This window comes from Globicephala melas, chromosome 8, assembly GCF_963455315.2.
Source record: "Globicephala melas chromosome 8, mGloMel1.2, whole genome shotgun sequence".
Classification (NCBI taxonomy): domain Eukaryota; kingdom Metazoa; phylum Chordata; class Mammalia; order Artiodactyla; family Delphinidae; genus Globicephala; species Globicephala melas.
Window position 1 is genome coordinate 42602689 of NC_083321.1, and position 22467 is coordinate 42625155.

The 22467-nt window shown below is 42.4% G+C and overlaps 1 protein-coding gene across 3 annotated transcripts in view; it reads right to left on the reverse strand.

The window, feature by feature from the left end:
- The window catches only part of TEAD1 (TEA domain transcription factor 1), a 259922-nt gene that overhangs the window by 83051 nt on the left and 154404 nt on the right, over positions 1–22467 (reverse strand). The window contains exon 1 of one of the 3 annotated variants that reach the window (XM_060303492.1): positions 3441–3519. The exons of the other annotated variants lie outside the window; for them this stretch is intronic. The gene's annotated coding sequence lies outside the window, so the exon portion shown is untranslated. Of the gene's footprint in view, positions 1–3440; positions 3520–22467 lie in introns of those variants that run through there. 3 annotated transcript variants of the gene reach the window in all.

Below are 22467 nucleotides of genomic sequence, written 5' to 3' on the forward strand. Positions count from 1 at the left end.
ACCTAAGTAGACCCCCTACCCAGAGGCTCTCAGGAGAGTGCTCAGTCCTGACAGTTCCTGCCACTCATCTTGTGGGCATTCACCTTCTCTTTCACGCCCACATCTGATTACGTTGCTTTCCTACATTAACAGGTCCCCATCCATTATAAGAAAGACACACACTCCTTAGCTTGTTACCTAAGGCTAACAGCCCATTCCTGTACTGCTATAGTAGCTTCCTAGAGTTCCCCTAGCCATCACTATGCTTTTCCACACCTCTATGCCTTTGTGTAACCATCTGTCCTTAAATGTTCTTCTTCTTCTCCTTTGCCAGCAAAACTCCTATTTATCCCTGTAAGCACCAACTGAAGCATTTCCTCCTTGACATCTGGGAGCTTTCCAAACTGAGTTAGTCGTTTCTCCTTCGTTTGCTCATGTACTGAGCAGATAGCCCGGCTGCTGCTACACTGCCATTACTTACCTACAGGACTATCCAGTCCCCTCTTAGAATAGTGACTGCTCTATGGACAGAACCCATCTGGTTCTGACTCCAGATCTAGCGCCTATTAAGTAGGTGCTCAGTAAATGTTTTCAATTAAAGGAAAAAAAAAAAAAAGACTGAATGAGCTCTCCTCTTCCATATGAAGAAAATAAGAAAAAAAAAAGATCTAAAAAAAGAGTACCTAAATTGGATAACAGCATTGTCAATACCATCTGAAATCTGTAGGCCCTTTTACAGTTACAACTATTTTAGTGAGAGGCGGCACAATTCTCCAGACTCTCGTCCTGCGCGCTTAGCTTGGCTCAAGTGTGACCAACACATGCTCTTTTCCTCCTCACCCCTCTCTCCCCCTGATGACCTCCACATGCCACAGTAATATGGACCTGGTCCAAAAAAAAGGTAATCCAACATTAACCCAGGAGAGTCCTGTTAATGAAAAACTTTGGTAAGAACACTCTGTTTATTTATTAATTATTTGGCCTTAGAGAAGTGTGAAATCCACACATCTGAAGTGCTAAAAACTGCTGGTCCTTAATGGAGATTCTTTAATAGTGGCACTGCTGCAAACTTTTTTTTTTTTTGGATTCAGATGTATCATTGCCTAGATCTTCTCTGGGAAATTTGAACATGTACTTATTAGCTGTGTGAACATGGGAAACTTGCTTCACTTCTCTGGACCTCTTTTTCATCACTTGAACTGACATACATGGTTTCTGTCCAGGATACCATACCACATGGCATCTAGTATAAACCTACAATGTTTCTACTTTTAACGCTATAGAAATGGAACATCTTTTCCATGCTACACTGAAAATGTCCTCAAAATCTTTGCATTCATTACCCTAAAGCATCCAAATGATATGGCCATAAAACCTGTTTCTAAGTAAAAGGAGCCCTTTATTGTGATATCTGAATATTAAGAGGGCATCATGCAAATTACGTAGTTGCTACAATAATCTTTTAATTTAGAATAGATTCTTCCTTGAATAAAATAGCAAGAACTAGGTTTTTGCTAAGGGCTAAATGAGGCCAAAATTATAATTTGTGGCAGATTGTAAAATTACCTCTATGAATAGACTGCAGGCATTGCATTAAATGTCCCAACCATGTCATCAATGGTCATCATGCAGAAGTAAGAAAGGCCCTGTCTCAACCTAAAATGCAAGAAGTCCAACGTTCTAGAAGTGGAAGAGGAGGCCACTTTGGTTTTGTATATTCTCATGGTAGTGGTGGAAATTTTGGAGCAGGACTAGGACGGAACTTTAGAGAGGATCTGATGGATATGGAAGTGGTCCTGGATTCAGGGGTAGCTATCATGGCTATGGAGGAGGACCTAGAGGTGGCAATTTTCTAGGTAGCCCTGGTTATGGAGGCTATTAGCCAGAATCATGGTGGAATAAGACATAATGTTATTCCTTTAAAAAAATTTTTTTGGGTGTGTAGAGTTAAGAAGCTGTTGCATGTTTGTGATTTAATAAAAATTATTCTAAAGGAAAAAAGAAAATAAACAGCATGTCTCCCACTGGATTTCCAGAATTTAGTTGTCAGTGTAAAAACAAAACTATCATTAGAAGAATTAAGCATCAACTTCTGAAGTTCTATAGCAGTAGCTATACAAAGGTGAGTTATGCAAGCATTAAAATCCAAATGACACTCACATAGGATTACTTGCTGCTTAGAAAACACAGTATTCGATAAAAAGAATTCTAAATGTCTACGCACTTAGTAATTCTTTTAAAAATAATATGGAAACCATAACATAAAGAACAACATTTTAAAAAATGCACTCAAACCCAAGAGACTGAAACTTGGGGGGTTAAGCTAAATGAAATAATATTGGATGACAGGTAGGGACGAAGTGAGATAAAAGAAAGCTAGACAATACCTACTGTGTGAATACCTACTGTGTTAGCACTATTCAAAGCACTGTGCTTATACATGAATACATTTAACCTTCATTCCCACCTTATTCCCATTTTATAAATGCTGAACCTGAGCTTCAAAGAAGAAACTTGCCCAAGTTCCCAAACCAGTTAAGTGGTAGAATTAGGATTTGAACCCAGCTTTGTCTTCCAAGCTCATTATGCTTAACATCAGACCAACTGCTCTGAAAATAGCCTCTATAATAAGTTAACTTCTCACAAGATCATTACTAAGTGCTTAACCAAAACAAAATCTTAAAGGGGCCCAACCCAACCACAAAGTGGATGGAACTGTAATATACCATTTTAAAAGTCCATTCACCACCTATAATACAAGATAAAACCTCACCTCTTCATGCCTTCAAGGCCATCATAATCTGGCCACAATGCAGTCCCCGTCCCCTGTTCAGTAATATCTGCTAAGTATCTTCTATGTAAAAGGCATTGCACTAGGCACTGGAGGAGATACACACTGGAATAATAACATGTTCTCTGGCCCCAAGGAGTTTAGATTTTAGGAGAATTGAGGCAAGAAGCCACACATCTGTAATAAAAGGCAGAATATTTAGGAGGAGAGGAAACATACTGAAGAACAGTTTGAGAAAAGTCCAGAAATGTTTCCTCCTGTGGTTGCCACGTTCTCTGTCATTTACCCAACTGCACTGGACGCATTAGACTGCTCTCAAAATCAGGAGTATCCAAAGGCAACAATATCATCAACGAGAAAGCAGTGGCCTATGAAATGGGCTTTCATTTTAGCTAGTGATCAAGCAAAACAAAGAGATTATTAGCTCTTTTGGTTGAGTTTTAGATTCAGGAGAGTTAACCCATTTTTATTCCCCTTTTAAATTTCTAATTACTCAGGTAATATGCAATATATTCTCTGTAAAAAACATAACTGTTACACATACAAGCCCACTTTTTGCCCTTTCTCCTGCCTCGCTCTACAGAGCTATTGTGTCCGTTGGGTGCAATTCCCTTTGTGTAGATGACCTGCCCTCGCCCCTCGGTCCTGTCCAAATCTGCTGAACACTTACTTCTGAGTTGTCAAGACCCGGTTCCAAAGGCACTCCCCCAGCTCCCTGACAGTCTGTTCTGCCTCTTCAGCTCGGCAACCTCCATGCAAACTAGCAGAGTGCTTGCCATGCACTCTTCCTGTGCAAGTTTTTGCTCCTTTTTTTTTTTATTTTTTTGACAAATTGGGAGCTTCTTTAAAGCAAGGCCCACGTCCTGTTTCCCACAGTATCCCCCGGCCTCTAACTCCTGGCATTGTACTCAGAGCTTGCTACTTAATGATAGCACTGCTGCTGATTTTAGCCACTTCTTGGAAGAAAAAAATATTTGAAGAGGTGACATCATGGCACACAGGAGGTGGTGACAATGTTTTCTTTGAAGAGGCAGGAAGACAGGGAGGGAAAAGGAACAGGAAGGACAGAAAAAGCACTGTGCTGGCAGGACTGGGATATAAAGAAGAACACAAGAGTTCGAGGAACTCACAGCCCAGCTGAACGCTTGTGAGCTGCTGAGATACCCATGCACCCCAAGACACCTCTCCTCCTCACAAGCTCCAAGAAACGGACAAGGCACACGTGATCATAACTGAGATACAGGGGGCAAAAAAGGACACCGAGTGACTGCTCCATTCCCTAGTGGACAGGACCCGGAAAACTTAAGAGCCTTTCCCTCTTCAAAATTAGCTTGCTAAAGCCACTCTGTTTTTAATTCTTGTGATCTTTAAGATTTATCATCCTGCCTCAATTCACCACCCTCACAGAGGAGAACACTCAGTATTTAGCTGAGAAAAACAAATGTTCTAAGAAACGGCTAGAATAAGTTAGAAAAAACTGGATCAAATGGAAACAAACCAGCTCACTCCGGGCTGTATCCTGGGTAGCCATGATATTTTTTAAAGACAGGGAATACAGACAGTCGACGTGGCTTCATCTGCAAGTTCGTTCACCACACACAAGTTTGATTTTGTAAGAAAAGGCAGAGCCCAAACTACTCTTGACTCCAGCCCTGAAGGCTGCTTTGCAAAGATATCTCAGAGTGAAATTATTCAGCAAACCCTTGGTGGATAGAAGGTTCCACAAGTCAACAACCGCTTAAGCAGTTTAAACCAACAAGCAAGATGCCCTCTATTTAAATGCTATGAGCGAATCTATTTTAAGCCTTTAAAAATCCTTTGGGCAGGTGTTTAAGCTGTGTACAGACTGAGCCTGGGGAGGCTCTGGACGAGGGGGAGGGCGGGCTCCACTCTTCATGCAGGCAACATTTTGTTCAGACAATCTTCCTGCAGCAGGTCATGTGACAAAGGCCAAATAAACAGCATCTGGGGATTTTCAATTACAGACCTTCGCCCAGCATGCCTGCACTGTAATCTCTACCAGATGAGGCTCAGGCCTCCCTATTTTCAATAATTCACACACTGTGTACACATAACATGACAATAAGGGCATTCATGGTGCAGCCTGATTCGCAGATCAAAGCTAGCAAAGGGCCAGCTGTAAGCATGCTCTGCTGCTGGATGATTCGTGCTTTTCACAGGCTTGGAGAGACGCTCTGCAGGACCTGGCAAGCCGGCCTCTTTCCTGTGCGGTATGCTGAGCAAACTCTGAGCATGAACCAGGCACAGCCTCCTGGGATGTCCAGAGAGGCGACTCATTCCATGTGCATCTGCAAGTAGTGGGCAGCTTCAAACTCCAGCCTACTCAACAAGCTGCCTCTTGGGAAAAGCTTGCCTTGGGCCGGTGCAAGAGCCATGCAAAACCTCGCCCACTCCCAGGAGCAGGTGGTTCTTGAAAACGAGCCTGTTCTAAAAAGACGGTAAGGTTCTCGTACTTAATAAACCCTCAGCCAGGTGCTCCGAGTTTACAAACCCAAGGGCTGTGGAGTCTCCATTCAGCCATCACACACACAAGCGACTCAGACGCAAACTACACGGAGGTATCTATTTAACGCATGTTACAGAGCTTTGAGTCTGGGAAATAAAAGAGGACACTCTATTGTTGCTACCAAAATCCCCACACGTTAACTCAATTAACTTGTGTGTGTGTGGACTAACGCGTTTAGCCACTGTGGGCATGTGCACGCATGCGTGCCTGAGCACTTGAAAAGCATTCGGAATGCTCAAGTCCACAACATTCCACGTGCCTACTGCCCTGCAGGGAGAGTTGCAACTGGAGGAAATAAGGACACCGCTTCCTCATATAAAGATTTCATACCCGTCAATCAGGGTAGGACCCCGGAGAAAGCCGTAATGGTGACTTCCTCAGCAGCAAACACAGGCTGCTCACAGCTGTGAGCTGGGCGTCCTTACCCCCTTTTCTCTCTCATTCAGGATGGTTTCCTCTTAATCACAATAATCCCAAAAGTGCTAAAACATATCAATCGTTGGGTAAGCCCTGCCTACAAAGGGCCAGCCGGCTGGCTTTTATGGCCTTGTTCAACAGCAGCTGATACTTCATTCAGTGACAAATCCAATTTAGCAGTTACAAGAGGTTTAGCATCCCTGAAAAAATACTGGGGTTGATCTGGCGCTCTGAAGTCAGCAAATGCTCCACTGCCATATTGTTGCAGAGATTATTCTGCTGTCATGTCTGGGTGTCTACAACCAACTGTCTCGCACCTTCTCTACCCTTGCCCCCCACGAGCTGACGGTGATGGTGGTGGCAACAATTTAATCCCCGGATAAAAATACAGGCAACAATCATACTTGGAAACTGACTAAATAATGTGATTTTACCACTGCCCTCCTCTCTCTCTCTCTCTCTCTCTCTCTCTCTCTCTCTCTCTCTCACACACACACACACACACACACACACACACACACACACACACGAGTAACTGGCTCCACTTTTCAAAAGGAGGGTTTCTACAATACCTTGAAGGAAAAGCTATGGGGAGAAATTAATTTCACTCCAACCTTTGGATTCTGGGTCAGCTCTGAAGAGTAAAAGGAGACAAACAACATGTAAAGATTTTACCCTTGGACTGAAATTCGTATTATTAAAAAACTCTTGCAGGACTAATGTGAAGACCTGGGAATTAAATTCTTTACATTCATTTTTAACATCAAAATGTTAAAACAAAGAAAGGCATTGAGCCATGGTGGAAGGAAGCAAATAAACTGACAGAAAGAAAAATTAACTTCTGAATTTTTAATACACACAATATATACATATATATGCATATATATACTTTATAGATTATTATATAAATTGAAGTTAGAAGAATCTCCAAAGAAAATAACTCAGATAATTTAGCTACAAAAGGGATACACAACCAACAAAATGCCATTTTTAAGCAACAGCACAAGGTAATTTACAAAGTAGAATAAAAGGGAAATGATCTAATAGGAACATGGGCTGATTATTCCTTTAATATTAGACTTCGTAGTCAACAGTTGGTTTTTTATCCCAGCTCCAGTTTTAATGATACCAAAAAAAGTGACCACAGAGACATCTGGTCTAAAAAAAAAAAAAGTTTTCAGTGCCATAAATGAGATGTGCAATTGTGACTGGCAAGATATCAACAATGGAATATTCCATAGCGTTTTTATTTCATGTGGTTTTAAAACTTTATTCTTTCCTCTGGATTTTTTAAAGCATACACTGGAAATTAAAACAAAAAGCAAACATCCAAAGCCTGCAGACTAGAGAAGACATTTAGCTTCTGTGAATAACAATCCATTAGATTAATATTTTGTCAATGTCACTTATCACAACAAAAGCAACGGGATTTTATAATTTACTCTAAGTCTGGTTTGATTAAAATTCAAAAAACCACGGCAAAGCTATATTGAATTTCGTTTGCTGCATTGTAATTACTTACTTTGTAGCTGACTATAAACAGCGTTTTATTACAGCCACAAAAATGCATTTAAAAACTAACAGTAATTCAGAGACACTAGAAGGACCAAGGGAACAAGTCCCATCACTTCTACTCTGAACAGCAAGTTAGTCTCTACGTTAACGCGACATCAGAAAATGGGGACCCATGATCTTTCTCCATCCTAGGGGACCTGTGGGTCTGCCTAAGTTGCCTTCTCTTAGAGCAGGGCTCGGACCCCCTGAGAGCACAGATTTGGCAGAGCCAGATCTATGCACCTCCTTCCTAAGACAGAGAAAGACTCTCACTTGGCTCCAACTCAGCAATGAGATAATAGAGGCTGCCAGGCATGATGGATGATTTAAAGGCTTAAAACTACTATTTGCATCCTCCAGATAAACAATTAGATGGAAAAAAGTTTTTTTTTCTAGAGGCAGCTTCCAATACTGTTAATATACCTGGCAGGGGAGAGTTAGTTTAGTGAAATGAAGACTTACTTTAAAAACATTTGTCTGAGCCATTTTCTGAAAGTGTCTTTCTGGAGTGGAAAGAAGCAAACCATCCATTTTGGATAAAAAACCAAGTTTAGAAGTTCAAAAGTTAGAGACGTATAACTCCCTTAAAGTTAGTATCAAGGTTTTCAATGCATTTGATTACTTAATTTTTCCATTCCCTTATTTTAAATCCATAATTCTTAAAGGCGGAATAATAAAAAATTCACTTATTGGACAAGGCAGGCAGGCATAAACATGATTTAAGCATGAAAGAGAGGAAACAGCCTTCACACGCACTTGCCAGAGAAAAATTGGTGGTTCTGAAACAGCATACAGGCAATTTTCTGGAGCTCATGAGGATCCAGGGGGCAATGCCTGAGAAATGACAGAGACATGTTTGAAAAGTCAACCTGCATTTCTCTAGAATGAATTTACAGGACGGGGCAGGAGTACCTCTGGAAGTTCACCAAGCCTCCATTAATAAATGAGGCAGCAGTGCAGTTTCCATGGAAACAGAGACTCCAACTCTCCAGCAAGCTTAGTGCATAAACGTCAAAGGTTTCTCCTCAAATCTCAACTTCCCGTTTCCAGGTGCTGACAAAACCAAACATACTTTTAAGCCTGGAAAAACAGTGCAGGGGTTTTGAAAAGGGATTCTCATAACACTGGCTTGGTCAAAGTGGTGTGGCAGCTTCACAGACAGAACTCTGCAGCTCCATCTTGCTATAACAGAGGCCTGGAGCATGATTTTAAAGGGAGTTAAGAGCCCCCTGAGAATGTTCCATGAGTTAAATATATTTGCTGTACTATTATAATGTGTTAGGACAAGTTATATATCATTATAATAGGCTCCCATGATTAACATTAGTCTGACTGTTTTTTCCTTGCTCTGTAGAAACCATTTGAGGATAGGATCAGCTTGCTCACCAGTATGGGCACCTGAGGAAAACTGACTGCATTTCTTTAACATACATAACCTTGAAGCTTATACTTCATGATGTCATGATACATTTTCAAAGGAGACCTTTCCAGAACCTTCCATATGAACAGGGAAGTGTGGTGCAGACTTCAGAACTCTGCCATCAACTAGTCACTGACTTTAGGGGACACTTATTAACCTTTTTACGCCTCAGTTTCCCCAAAGGTCTAATACTTTATAATGCTGTAATATCACAATAATGATGAGATCTCACTGCTTTTACATTCCTTCCAAACACAGAGAACACCAGAAAGCACTGGTGTCCTTTGATCCTCCACCTTCCATTTCCCTCTGAACACTGAAAGAGCTGAGTCTCCAAGGTCCAAACCAAAGGAAGATGGCATACTTCCCAGTAAATCCAAGAAGCTACAAGAAGGGCTACTATGCGAGCAGTGGCAGAGGAAGTGGAGGTATTGAGGGATTCTTGGAAAAGCACAAGAGAATTCTAAACCAACCCTCCAAGAACAAGGCAAAACCAGCATTCAGCACAGAGCTCTCCCTGGAGAAAAATGATCAAGGAGAATAAGTCCAGTCTGTGCGCTCACGTAGGGAACACACTTCTTAACCAGCATCCGTCCCAGCCACCTCAAGGGCTGTGCTAAGAGGACAGAGACACTCTCTAAAGCCAACGGCTTCTGACTACCACCGTACCTTATGGGCATGACTTGGGTGCAGATAGCTGAGAGTATCAAAGGAGGACAAAAGGCAGCTTTTCTGCACCCACAGAGCTTACAATCTACCCTGTGGCATACAAGAGATGCAGGTAGGAAGAAAAGGCAGATCCACAGGGGTTTTATGTTTTTAAGGGTTTTCCTTTTTAATTCTGTTCGCTTGCCCCCCAACCCCTTTCACACAGGAATAATCTAGTTTTAAGTCCCTCTCTGCATCCATATAATAGTGTAACTTTCCACACGAGTGCTGCCTTTAGCTAAAAGGCTTTAGCAGACAGTAACAAATTCCTGACAGCTCCGACAGATAACCTGAAAAGAGAAAAGGTTTACCATTTCAATTTTCAGACAGGTCTGGCCTGGGGACAAATCAGTTGAAAGACAAAGAGGGTAAATTTCCAGTATGACTCCCCTTGTAAAAACCATAAAGTTACTATCCAGGGGGAACAATCAAATGTCTACCAGAACTCTGAAAGCCACTGCATATCTAATTCCATTCCAGTCATGAAATCACATACAGAGAGCCGTCATGTATGTATAAATTCCCTTAATATGAAGCCTGTGTCTCATTTTTCTACCTCTGAGGAAAATGAGGTTTGTGGTGTGAATGGGGCCGTTCTCTCCCTGAAAGGAGACATGCAGAGAGCTGGTGTACCTATTAACATAGCCAGCATCCCCAAGTTACATGAAGAGCACAAGGAGAGACACAATGACATCACTGAACCCTAGACCCAGGCATCAAGGGCCAACAGATGCTCTTACATGTCATGATTAAGAATATAAGTAAAAGTGGAGAGAGAAAGACCCTTACTGAGAAACAACCATCCCCATTATATGAATTTTGACTGACCTTTCTGTACAATTTAATTACAGACCCTTCAGCGTGAATGAGCAACTGGGAGTATTTATTTAGCTTGGTTTATGAAGTGAGTAGCTAGAGGAACAGCAGAAGATGAGCTAAGTTGGCTATAGTGAGACAGCCGTGCCAAGAATCTAGACTGCATCCTGCAGACAATGCAAAGGGCCATCAGATGTGCTCAAGGAAGAGAATGCTTGAACATCCTACCTGGGCTTTGAAAAGCTAAATCTAGCCATGGAATGAAGATAAGAAATCTAGCTATGGGACGCAAACTAGACTGACGGGGCTAATTGGAGGCAGGGAGATGGGCAACAGTTCAGGTGAGAGAGGTGATGAAGGCCTGAATTTGGGGAGTAAACCTGAAGAGAGCAGGAGCGGAGATGGAATCAAATGAAGAACTGCCAGGTCTTCTTGACATATCTGGTGTGGATGGGAAGAAAGGATTTCCATGGCAGTTGATGTTCTTTTTTTGTTTTTTGCAGTACGCAGGCCTCTCACTGTTGTGGCCTCTCCCGTTGCGGAGCACAGGCTCCGGAGGCGCAGGCTCAGTGGCCATGGCTCATGGGCCCAGCCGCTCCGCGGCACGTGGGATCTTCCCGGACCGGGGCACGAACCCGTGTCCCCTGCATCGGCAGGCGGACTCTCAACCACTGCGCCACCAGGGAAGACCCGGCAGCTGATATTTTGAGCTCCAAGATGGTAGTAACAACTTAGAAACAAAGAATATGGGAAAATCAGAAGACTGGAGCAAAGGAGCCAATAGGTCTCATTTGGGGTATTTTCATTTGAGAACACAAAAGGATGTCTACGTGGAACCGTCCAGCAAGTAGGTGGATGTGCAGGGTTGGAGATTAAGAGATCCAGGCTGAGCAGGAGACATGGGTCCAGTAGTCTAGAGCCTGCTGCTGGTAACCAAACCCTGAGAGCAATGAATGACATCCAGGCAAGAAGTGTAAAAGAAACAGGGCACTGCGGAGAACTGACAGAACAGAAGAAAAGGAATCAGCAGAAGAGGCAGAGAAATCAAAAAGAGACATGTACTTGGTCCAGTGATATCATGGAAGGCAAGGATAGATGAAGCTGAAAAAAGAAGAGTGCTAAAAAAAGTCAATGATAGGACCTCCCTGGTGGTGCAGTGGTTAAGAATCCACCTGTCAGTGCAGGGGACACGGGTTCAAGCCCTGGTCCGGGAAGGTTGCACATGCCATGGAGCAACTAAGCCCGTGCATCACAACTACTGAGCCTGAGTTGAGCCAGCGTGCCACAACTACTGAAGCCCGCGTGCCTAGAGCCCGTGCTCCGCAACAAGAGAAGCCACAGCAATAAGAAGCTTGCGCACCACAGCAAAGAGTAGCCCCCGCTCGCCACAACTAGAGAAAGCCCGCGCACAGCAACAAAGACCCAACATGGCCAATCAATCAATCAATTAATCAATGTTCCTTTAAAAAAAAAAGTCAATCATATAAAACGCTAGGGAAAGGTCAAGTGGGATGAGAACTGTGAGGATATGTTACACGGCACATTAAATTACATCTCTTCAATGCTATATAATAAACATCCTCACATGCAAAAGTAGTTGTGGTTAGAGGTGAGGCCCACCCATCAGTCTGGTCTAGTTCAGTCTGCTTCTCAAGTGGGATTGTAAGGATCAAGGGGCCCTTCGAGATTTTACATGACTCATATGGTCTCATATGCATAGACTTTGGTCACTGACCTAGGAAGTGGGGGAAGGAATAGAAACATATCCAAAAGCAGCTACCGAATGGTGTGTGGTCTGGGAGAGAGTGTGGACAAAGCGGCGCCTGTATCGTGCAGACCTTTGGTAGACAGTAAGGGAGGTGAGGCACTTTCCCAGACCGATGCAAAGACTGGGGGTGCAGGGCGATTACACTCCCTGGTCAATGGCAAGCAGAGCTAAGCTATGGATACAAGAGATCATCAGTGAAGATATTCTGTGAGAAGATCAGTTATATGTATTTTACAATAAAAAGCATGTATATTAGTATTTATAACTTGTGTGCTACACATGCTTTAGATTAGTAAAAAGTTTAATCAACACATTGATTTTGTGTGCACATGTGCGTGCATGTGTGTGCGTTTGTGTGTGTGTGTGTGTGTGGTTAGTTGATTGAAAGTATTTACCAGCACACCACTGGCTATCGCCTCTTTATTCCAGTCACTGCTTCTAAAACTTTCACCAAAGGGGCAGCAGGTTCCTAAATCAGCAAGAGATGGCACATTTGAGGATCCTAAGATCATTCCCTTGCCAATGAGTCTCTCAAGGGTGCTCCAACCAACTCGCACAAGTTAGAAACCCCACAATCATGCCTGCCTTCCCCTTCTGGTTCCCCATCCTTATGCAATCCTTGCGCAATCATTCAGTTACATAAATATCCATCTCTCAGGCCTGCCTATAGCTCCAACCTTCCCTGCCTCTTCTTTTGGACCTTTTAAAGTAGCCTAACTGCTTTCCTTATCATCCATCTCTCCCTGCCCCACTCTCACCTTCCTTAAGACTGTAACCAGAGTGATCTTACTTAAAATATCAAGTCTTATCACATTACCTTCAATGTCATCTTCCTATCCCTGGGCTTTCTATCTTGCAGACCCCTACATCAAGAATGCCAATCCTTGTTGCTACCTGCAAACTTCTATTCATTTTTCAATAAAGGCTTCCATGACCTACAATTAATGATTCCCCGATCAGGCTCCCTACACCCACCCTGCGCTCAAAACCACATTCTATCATCACTGTTTCCACAACCACATTCTCTACTAGTCTAGGTACTAGAAACTAGGAACTAGATAGCAGGAGCTTTTTTCTGTAACTCCTCTAATTCTCAGCCTCCAGGATACCTCCTAGCACATAGGAGATGATCAATAAATGTTGACAGAATGAATGGACCAGAAATGTACACAGAGTATGGACTGTACTTCTTTCTGAAGCCTACAATATTAAAAAAAATTTTTTTAATAAATAAGTTGGATGGAAAATACTATTTTGAAAAAAATATTATTTGGGAATTGTCCTACGTCTATGAAAAGCAGTGCTCAGAGGTCTTTCATGAGTTGCTTGTGTAGTGACATGTTTGTTTTTCAGGAGAAATTTGTACGCCTGTTTTCAGAGTTTGAGCCACACGGATTTTCTGCTGAGAAACCCTTTCATGCCATGTATGTGGTTTCTCATCTACCCAAGCCTCATAATGGCAAAATATTATCACAAAAACCAACCAGAAAACAATGAAAATATTTGTAACCATAATGCCTAGACTTAAGGAACTCTCTCAGCTACTTTAATATTAAACAGAGTCAGAAATGTTTGGCTTTAGAAGACACTGTAGGGATAACTTCAACAATTTCAACTTTCTTTGCAGATGAGAAAATTAAAGCAAAGAGAAGCCAAAGACAATGCCCAAGGCCACACCACTCATGAGTTTACAACTGGGCAGAACTGAGGCCTCCTGACTCTGAGACGGTGCTCATTTCAGAACCCCTCTATGCTAAACCTTAATTTTGTACCGATTTTCTACTTAAATGTTAAAATTTTTCTTTAAAGTCCATGTCATCATTAGCATTTAGTAATTGCATAAAACGGGCCCTTAACTTTGCTTCCAACAGGATTTAAATCCAAAATTCTTCTTAATTAGACAGAGAAAGTTAATCTGGATATATCTGGAATTATGTCCCAGAGTCTATTCTGATCACAGTCACAAAATCAAAAACTTAAAGGTTGATCCTCCCCTTGAAGGATCAGTGGCCTTGGAATGTTCTTGGAGGCCACACAGCATTGTCTACATTCAATATTATCCGAGGACAATGCAGTGTTCCCAGTGCCCCTCAACAGTGGAATCCTGTCTGTCACACATTCCTCCTGAATGTATTCAAAGTTTCACAAAAGGAGGTCCCATGTTCACAAAGAACCCAAAACTTTTGTTATTAGGATTCACAGGGACATGTGGTATGTCATGAGGTAGAGCAGTGTTTTCAAAATCCCATAAGCTTTGAAGAGAGAGAATGAAATACCTTCTTTTTTAACTGGATTGATAATATGGCAGAGATACGAGGAGGCAAAAAAGACTAATTTTGAGCAAATCCACAAACATGAAAGATGACATATGCTGTCACTTGAGTCCTTGCTTTACCCCATGAAGGGCTGTCTACCAGGGCGGTGATGGCTCATCCCTCCTGCGCTGCCCCTCGGCCAGGCCTGGCCCAGGTGCATACCTACAATCTTCTGCTGGGGGAGGCATTCTGGTGGCCCTTCATCCATAACTTCAACCTTAAAAACTTAGAATCCTCTCTGCAACTACACAACTTCTCTGAATCGTTCTCTATGGATCATTCCTTCATCCACAGAATGTCTGAGCCAATTAAATCTCAGCTGTTAAGATATACAGAGTAATAGAATTTGAAATGTATTATGCAACTCTGTCCTACAAATCCTTCCTTGTAATTTCCAAATGCATCTACACTGCAGCACTTGGGAAAATACTGAATAAATCTACATTTACCCTTTATGATTTTAAGCTGCCTTTAATGTTTCCCTTCAACTTTCTTCTTTCCGACGGAAGGGGTCTAACGTCTTCAGCCCATCCGAAGGCGACCCCCAGGATCATTTTCACGGCCAGCAAGTGTGATCATCTCTTAACATCCTCCTGCAGCAGCAACATAACACTGGGCATGACATTCCAGGGGCCCACACGAAACAACTGGACAGGACACTCAGATAAAAATACTGATACCAGATCTTATATACAAGGCAGATTTGGTGGTTTAGAAGGAAGGGCCCTTGGCCTGGGTATCTGGAGACCTAGTTCAAACTCCAGTTTGAATTTGTCTGAACCTCGGTTTTCTTGTATGTAAAAAGGGTCTAAAACTCCCTTATAGAACTGTCGTGAGGATCAAGAAAGAACATTTCTATGAAATCGGCTGGCATGGTCTCTGGCACATAACAAACACACTGTACACGTCAGCTGAACCCCAAATTAGCTATAAGTAAATTCATTTCTCATCACTATTATAATTTCTCATCTACATTGCTGTAAATGTGACCTGAATGCAATTACTCCCTCAGTCCAACAGAAACAGGCTCACACCCCTCCAACATTCATCACTGCCAATTAAGTGAGGGCAAAGAGAATGTTCACGCCTCTGCAACTTTTTGTTTCCCTCAAAGCACCACTGCACCTATAGAAAGAGTGGTCAAAAAACATCGAGGGCTAATTCACAAAAGAAGAAACGTAAATGCTCTGATGAAATGAGAAAAGGTCCATCCTTACATATAGTCAAGACAATACAATGTTTAACAATTCCTTATATTTGGTTTAGTTTGTTTCTCTTTTCCCCACTGAGAAAACTATGACAGACATCTCTTAGCAACTTCCTTCCCTGCCCCAATATTCAAGATACTACCCCTAAATTACATTAGGAGCAAAGATTATTTTTAAGTCTTTTGATACACATAATCAAATTGCTACCCAAAAGGGTTGAATCAATATATTAATAAATACTCCCAACAGCAACACTTGCTCCTAGGAACATTAGAAAATGAGTACAGGCAAAAATGGGTATTTTATCGTTGCTTTACATTGTATTGTTCTGAGCAGAACACAAACAAACATTATATTTAACGGGAATGGTTTATGCTATACCTTAAGAAAGCAAGATAAAATATACATATAGGATGATCCCAACTTTGTAAAATAAAAATTAAGTCATGTAAAGGAAATATATCAAAATGTGGTTGGCTCTGGGTGATAGGAATTATAGGTGGATCTTTTCCCCTTCTTTATTCCCCTACTTTTTGTTTGGGCAATCCATCTCACTCCTGCACCCACCTGTGGAACACATCGCCTGCAGAGGCAGCACCTGTAGGTGGTAGATGAGGGCAGATGACAAACCCAACCAGAGCAGTACAGGTATGTGGGGGAGAGGCTACTCTGTCAATCCCAGTCATAACCCCGACTCTCCACAGATAAAAGGGGACGGCATCCCATCTTCACACTGAACACCGATCACAAATCCAAGGACAAAATACACTGAGTTCTAACGAGCTGACACAATTCAAGACTACAATTCATGCGTACATGGCATTCAAATTCAGACGGAAGGAAAAGCAAGCTATTTCTAAACCCAGTCATACTGAATTATCCACCACATCCTCTTCCATGTCCTCTGGACCTTCAAACATGTAGCCTAAGATATTTCTCCCTTCCCTCTCTTCCTGACCAACTCCTACTTCTATGTCAATTCCCATCTTAGACAGCCCTTGCCTCCACTAAGTCTGCCCTGACCAAGACTGGGTTCACACACAGGGACCACCACCTACCCATGTCAGTAACTATTAACGTGTATTATAGACTAAATCGTGTCCCCCTCAAGATCCATATGTTGGAGCCCTAACTCCCAATGTGACTGTATCTGAAGACAGAGCCTTTAAACAAGTAATTATGGTTAAATGAGGTCATAAGGGTGAGGCCCTAATCCAACAAGACTGGTGTCCAAGAAAACGAAGAGACAACAGGGATGCTTGCACACAGAGAGGAGCCCATGTGAGGACACAGGGAGAAGGTGGATATCTGCAAGCCAAGAAGAGAGGCCTCAGGAGAAACCAAACCTGCTGGTACCTCGATCTTGGACTTCAGCCTCCAGAACTGTGAGACAATAAGTTTCTGCTGTTTAAGCCACCCAGTCTGTGGCCTTTTGTTACAGCAACCCTAGCAAACCAACAAAATGTGTCTGAAGCTTCCAAAGAAACTCTAAACTCACTGAGGGCAGCAGCCACATCTGCCCTGTCCACTACTGAGGGCCCAGGGCCAGGCACAGGGTAAGGGCTCAATGAAAAATTAACACATCTTGAAAAAAGGAATAACAAATAAGAAATATTGAGTGCAGAAATTAATAATAGTTTCAACCATGCAGCCCTAGAGTGTGACAGGAATGGCTACTTTTCATATTAACAGCTAAGTAGGCAAAGAGAGGAACGAGAGGGTAACCAACCATGTTGGTCCCTTTTATTCTAAACAGTTTTTAAAGTATGCTTGCAATGTAAACTCCTAGACATTATAAATAGTTAATTTCAAGAGAATTATGGATGGAGAGTAAGTTAATTAAGTTGTTTGCCTTTTTGCACTAGGGTATATGCGAGTGTGCCTGGCTTGAGAAAGAGTCACTATGGGATGTGCAGCATTAATTAACTTGGGCTTAGCTGCTGAACATAAAAAAAGCACACATTAAGCCTGAGTTAGTTGTATTTAAGGAAACTACACTTCACAATACAACACTTTTCAGAGGTGATCTTTGCCAAAGAAAAATAGATCTACTTTTTCTTCTTATGACAAATGTGACTTTTTTCTCCACCTTTACCCTGCTATGTCCACAATACGGTGAAGGTTTTTCAAAATAACACTTAAGGCACAGAAACTAGGAGACAGAGTACCCAGCCTAAGAATGGGTTGTTTTCCAAGGCCTGAAGTCAGAAACTGAACTGCCCCTGGAAAGACAATATGCAGAGTTAGGTTTCCAGCTCATCTACAAAATCTTGATGAGCTCATAAATCCAAGACCGGTCTTTCTATCCAACCCGTAAAAGTAAGACTACTAACAGTGATGACCTGTGTTTTTTCCTGCGGTGCGAAACAGAAGAGGGAGTCCTCTCCACGTTTTCCCCAATCTAGTAAGAAGTAACGATTGCTTTCTATCATCCTCCTTTCCTAGCTTTACTTCCTTCCCAAATCCTATTATCTTTTTTTCCCTAGGTCCCAGGTACTCTACCCCTAAAGTCTACTAGGTTCCAAAATTACCAAGCCTTTTCTCTGCTCCCATTCCCTCAGTGTAATGATCCCACTTAGGGGTTATGAGGAATCGATCTGATTGACCTCATTTACACTACATTCAGTGCCCTGTATTTGTCCTAACAGGAAGAGTAACATTTTAAAAGAAGATTATTATGACTCTCAAATAAAACTCCAAAGAGCAACCCTGAGGTGTTCATTCATTCATTCATCCATCCATCCATGTAACAACTGATGGTATAAATTTTACCATTTAAAAGCTCACTGCCAAACAAGTTTATTCTCCTGCAAATATGAAAGCGTTCTGTAAGTATAAAATGCTAGACCTAGATCGGGTAGTAAAACTATTGGCATCGCCAGGAATCTATCCCAAATCAGTGAAAATAAAATACTATCACAATGGCAGATCTGCTGCTTTCTAGTTAAAAAAACAAACAAACAAAAGAACCACAAGGTTTGATAATACATATATTCACCCCTGGTGTGTTGGCACATTAGCTCCTGCCCTCTTTCTGCTACATTCTGAGCACCCAATGCTCTGAGTCCCATGGAAGTGACATATAATCACAGAGATAATGGCAATCTCATACAACTAGAGAATCAAAGGCAGGGTAAAAAGTCACAAAACTCCATTAAGCATTTTCTCTACATATACTACTGTATTTACACTCCACCTTTCCGAACTCCGAGAAGGAAGCATCAAAACATTATCTTTAATCAGTAACAGGTATCATTTATTAAGTGCCTACTGTCTGCCAGCCAATGAGCAACACATTTCCCAAATATCCCTCTCCATTACCACAACAGTTCTGTAAGACAGGTACTATTATTATTCCCAGTTTCCGGATGAGGAACCGAAGCCTAAGACCAGTTAAAGAGCTCACTCAAAGCACAAAGCTAATAGACGGCAGAGCTGGGATTTGAGCCCAGGTCTGTCAGAGTGCACTGCCCTTAAAAGGAGGTTGCATCAGATGTTCACAAGTCCAAAGCTTCCATGGATATCTGTTCCAGCCACTGTCCAGCCTAAGTAACAGATGACCTAAAAAGGATGAACGGTCTAAGTAAATCAAATGCTAGAAAATCTATTCTGCGTAATTCATACATCACCCTCCCCCATCCAAATGTGAGCTGAGTAATTTATCTTTCACACCTCGAATGGCTTGTTTTACACCAAACTGTAATTATCCCCCAACACTGGTTGCCAGCCACTTGTTAACACTGGCTATAATACATATTGCTTGACATCTAATTTTATCCAAGTCATCTTTCTTGAATTCAAACCTTAAATTCTCATTCCTGAAGATGTACCTACTGCAACTCAATTCAACAAACATTTATTAGGTCTTTACATAATTACACGTGTGAAGCATACAGATACAGCCCTTGCCCAAGGCTAACTTAAAGTCAGCTTGGGGAAGAAAGGAACCAAATGTGTAAGCACCAAGGAGGCGGCGGCTAATCCCGGTTTGAGAAATTCAGAGGAGGCACCTGAAAAGCGTTCTTGAAGAATGAGTGGGGACTTATAAAATGGCTAAATAGTATTAGACCTTGAACATTTATTAAGTAACTCTGTGTGACTAAAAGAATAGGGGGAATAAACAGTGGTGATAGGTTGTGAAATTTTTTATACGTGAAAAACTTTCTCCTGCAGGGAAGAGGGATCCAAAGCTTTTCTCAGCAGCATAGGGACAAGAGTAAATTTAAGTTTCAGGAAGATGAAACAACGTATCCAAACATTTTTGGGGGTGTGACTTAGTTTCTAGCTAAGATATAAGACAAACCCCACATTTGTAGACTCTACGTGCCTAGTTTCTTGGGTTGCTAATGATGAGTATCCGTAGGTGAACCTGTGGAAGGATCATTAACGTGGTTCTGAGAGCGCGGCTGCGGACCCGCCCGCTCGCGAACGAGCCTCTCCACCGGTGCGGCGCAGGACGGGAAAAGGAGGGGGAGGGAGGAGCCCGGGAATTGGCACCTGGCGCGAGCGCGGATGGGCGCGTGCGTGCGTGCTGCCGCCCCGGGCGGCCCGTCGGGTCGGTGGTCTTCCGCAGTGGGGAGAGCGAGAAGTGGGTGGCCCGAAAGAGATCGGGTTGGGAGGGTGGCTCCTCGCCTCCCTCACCACACCCGCCCGCCTGCGCCTCCCCCGGGGCAACACCGTCCCCGCCCCCTCGCCGTATGGCCGCCCGAGGCGACGGCCGCCCGAGGCGACCCCCGCCCGTCACCACGCGACCGTCGTAGTGTTCTCCCGCCCGACCTCGACCTCCCCGCCACGTTCCTCGAGGTTTGGGTCCGAAGGTTGGGGGGGGGGCACGAGCCCCCCACGACGCGCCTCCGTCTCCGGTCACGCCCCCCAGTTCGCGACCGTCCCCGGCGCGGAGCCTCCGGTGCGTCTCGGAATGGGTGGCGTGGCGGTGGTTAAAAAAAAAAAAAAGCTGTTTATATTTCTCCTTTTTCATGATCTTAATTCATGCACAGTACTCTCCTGCTCTGTACATGTTAGATCCAAGTTGAACCCTGTATTAAAACATTTCAGCACAAGAAGGGCAGGGGGAAGGTAGATCAGCATTTCAGCACCTCTGTGCAGGCTGGAACGCAATGTTCATAATTAAGATGATCTGAATTCCACGCCCCCACCCCAAAGCTTACTTTTTTCAATTCATTGATAAAATCTGGATTAAAAATACAGACATTTTGTCATTCTTACTACATTTACCTCATCTCACAACTCTCCTGACTGGGTGAACGCTAATGCTGCTGCTTCTGTCTGGTCAATTATTGCACGGACACAAGGGACCAATTAATGCCATCCATAAAAGCCTGAATCATTCTGTCAATTAACGAGAACTAACTATGTCATCAGATATATTACTGGTGAGCAAGTCTATTTGGTTGCGATATGTCTTGAAGGAGAGCAGTATCAAATGAATCACAATTGACTTGGACAACTGCTAGCATAATTTCGGAAGATGAAAAGACAGATGTGGTAGTTATTAGTGGTCCCCTGAGGAATTACAGCCAAGCAATTGTAATGTGCTAAGACTGCACTAGCAGGTGCCTGCAGTACAAATCAGACAGAGGGTTAAATCAATATTTTCAATTTCTTAGGATCAATCTGGTGTTTGAACGAGATGGAAACTTGTTAGCAATTGGCAGGATGTGTAAATGGAAAGTCAAACTTCTTATTATTTGTTAAAAAGGAATGAGTGTACTGCATCATGCCCTTGGCACAAGGTAATGCTTTCATGATCCAGTAGCTGGGGCATTCACTGAGAATCAAGCGGTTCTTAAATTTTAATAGAGTGCAAAAGGTTAGCTTTATAAAGGTTGAACATTCAAGATCTTTAAAAATGACTGAAGTGTCAATAGGAAAGTTTTGAGCTCTGACAACAGTATAGTTATTAATGATTAGTGCAAGAACCAGAAGGAAAGCTTAAACTCAATGGAAAGAGGGGGGAAAATAAGGTCTTACCAAGAATTTATAGATTAAACACAGCCTTGGGAACATTACTACTTTTCTCTTGCTTTACTAAGAAGCAGTCTGGCTTTGAGGACAATTTACCAAAAATTTTGATTATTTTTCCCCAGTCATCTATATATATTGTATTTATAACCCTTGTTCAGTGTCTAGATTGACTGAAAGACTATCTCTGACAATGTTCCATCTTAGTTTTTATTAGGCTTCTTGCTTTTAATTTAGGGATAGACAATCCTTCATATGCCCCTAAATTATGAAGATCCAACACACATAAACAGAGCTTGGAAGTGTAAACAAGTAGAACTTGCAACCTAATGCATTTTATGTGTACACAGTAACCAGTTTAATCATTACTGGGGAGCAGTGTGGTTCACTGGAAAAAGTCAGAGGTGGGTGTGAATCTGGGATCTGTGGCTCCCTTGTTATGTGCCTCAGGGCAAGTCACATTGCTGCTCCAGGATCAGTTATCCCGTGTGCTCTAGAGGGGAGGGGCGGGGGGGGGGGAGAGGTTTCCTGCCTCCTCTACTTATTGGAAGCAGTGAATCTCCTGCCTGGCATACCAATTAGAAATGCAAATGTTTCCTTCCTATTTAAAGCAAAGTGGTATATTTCAATAAGAAATAAGTAAAGAATAAGTACAGCACAAAACTTAAATATATAAAGCCAATGTACGTAGTTATAGACAAATAAGAGACTTTGTTTTCCTTTTGCTTAAAAAAAAAAAAATCCTCTCCAGAATCTTAAAAAAAAAATTAATTCAAACACGTATTTCTTGACTACATAAAAACCAGATTTTTGAGACACAAAGATAATGAGGCAGGGTATCCGCCCTCAAGGAGCTTGAGGGTAATATGTACCTAATTAATGGTAAACAAAGCAGATCTTAAGATCAGGGCACTGGGGGAATTCAGGGGAAAGAGAAAGCCTTTAGGTGGCAGAGGGGGCTGTGGAAGGGCAGGCTCTGCAG